Below are 2,500 nucleotides of genomic sequence, written 5' to 3'. Positions count from 1 at the left end.
TCGAACCGCATTTTTTCGCATCTTTGTTTCTTTCCCATCTTCCGCATCAAGACCTCCTCTTTCGCATCGTTTATATTGTTTCCATCTTACTCATCGCATCGAAAGATTTGAGAGAGACTGAATCTGGAAGAATAAAGCCTTTTTTTTAAGATCACTTCGTGTTCGAATGACTCTCTTCTACGAACAGTTTTGACATCATTTTGTGGGTTGGCTGGTTTATGATTCAGAGTGTGCTGCCTGTCGCCTATAATTACACCGGTATCTGTTCTATGAACATTAACAGCACCAATTAGACACAAATTATAAAGAATAAAATCTCCAGATTTGAGATCTCCAGAGGTCAAGGCATCTCTGAATTAATTAACTGTTTTGTTTTATAGGTCCAGAGTAGGATTCAAATATGGCTCCTGACATGACTAAATCGCCAGTACAGAACTTCCAGCAGCGGTATTTATAAATGGCCGAGATTTCTTAGTCTCTTTCTGCCTCAGCTGTTCTTTGTACGAACATCATCCGCCGATGTCTATTTTTTCTTTTTATTGTTAGTTTCTTGATCTTCATGTTAGTTACCTAGAGCTGGAGATCACCGGCCGCGTTATTCACAACACTCTTAATTTGGAACCTTCGCAGATGAATACCGTTTTTCACTTACCCATATTAATTACAATTGAAACCAGTTTATCTGATGTCATGCTACATACTAGATCCCTCGAACATAGATCTAACGCCCACGTAATTTCCATTCAAACAACCAGTTCCAAGACATACTACCCCTATAGCTATGTCACCTGTTTAATTTATTTGTAATTGTAAATATTAAGCGATTTTCACCGGTACATTATCTGCGTTGTTATGAATTAGCAACTGGCTGCAGAAAGATTTACGTGTTTTGTTTCGTACTTGGCAAATTAAAACATAGGCGCTCGAGAGGCGCATGTGACTACTCCAGAGATGTGCAAAGGGAAAAGAAGTAGAATATTCTGTCACTTGAATAGGGGTGGCTGAATTTTTGGGAATTGATTCACCACAGCTTCCATATCGATAGTTTTTCGATCATTGAAAAATTTACGTGCGATACATCATTTTCACTGTCACGCAACAAAAAAATAAATTCGAAACGTTCGATGAAAAAGGCCAATAACTTGGAATATTGCGGGAAACAAATTTAGACATCACCTCCAATTCTCAGATCTGTGCGGTACATCGTTTCTGAGCTCTTTGTCGAAGCGTTGAAATCACACAACTTTTACTAGGTGGATCAAAGTGGACTTTCCTTTGCCTTGAAAGAGCTTACTTTTCGCTCATGAGATAAAATGTACGAACACATCTCCTAATGTACTAGTACTTGAAAGGCTCAAACTGCTTAGATTCATAGGGATAGATATTTTTTTTCAATCAAATACAGTGGAAGCCTGCCTAACGGCCATACATTCTCTTATAGAAAACCCTCGTTAATGCGGTCACCCGTTAATACGGCCAACGGCCACAATTTTAAATCCCAAACAGTAGAGTCCTCTAGAATTTCATCCCGTTAACTCGGCCACTCGCGCCAAACGCCTGTGACATGTTAAGTTCATTGACCTTCGTTAGCTACCGCTGTAATCGAACAGCCGATTTACTTTACAAAGTACTGTCTGCAACACTCCTACCTGTTTTCATTACAAACATGATCTTGACACTACTTCTGACAATACTGTAAAATCCAATAAGGCAAATCGCCTGAATCGCGAAGGGATTAAGTCTTTGTGCTTTCATCAAAAACACGATCGATACTTAAGTCTTTCGGTTAGGTAATTACGGCGGCTTCCGTTTTCTAGAAGCATAGTAAGCTGGGCCTGTTCTTGTTTTGATTTTAGGCTCAGAACATACAGTACACTGAACAATTTTAAGCGTTTTACCTACTGTGCGAAGTTTCAAGTATTTTATACAATTACTGTACGTACATTCCTGTTGTTTATTAAAGAGAAAAGTTTTTCTGGAAGTGCAAATGCGATATTTGTCATTAAGGCCCTTTCGTCATGAATTTCACCCTACCCCCGGTAATACGGCCACCCCGTTAATACGGCCAATTTTTTTCGGCCCGTTGATGACCGTATTAACGGGGTTCCACTGTAGCTTGGTATCATGGTGTCACCATGATAAGCTACGTAAGGTGACAATTAGGAAATTCGAAATACTGTATTTTCGAAACGTGGAAAAAGATTCATTTTTCGGGTATCTTCAACCTCCTATAGATGACAATTCAGAAGACCTTGCTAATTTGATGATCTCACTGTGAAACCATCTATAGTTTGACAATTAAGTGCTACTGCAAAGCTTTGTTTATCTCGAAAACGGCGGCTTCATTAAACCTGTAAACGGGCTCAATTCGTCGGTTAGAAACAAACTACGAAGGCTACGTTAAGTAAGTGTTGTAAGAATTAAAACCTCACCTCAGAACCGTATTCTTCACAGATCATCATCTGCGAACACGGGGCACCCGAACCGCACTTCGTTCGTC

Source organism: Montipora foliosa, chromosome 2 (assembly GCF_036669935.1).
Source record: "Montipora foliosa isolate CH-2021 chromosome 2, ASM3666993v2, whole genome shotgun sequence".
Lineage (NCBI taxonomy): Eukaryota > Metazoa > Cnidaria > Anthozoa > Scleractinia > Acroporidae > Montipora > Montipora foliosa.
This window is presented reverse-complemented; position numbering follows the sequence as displayed.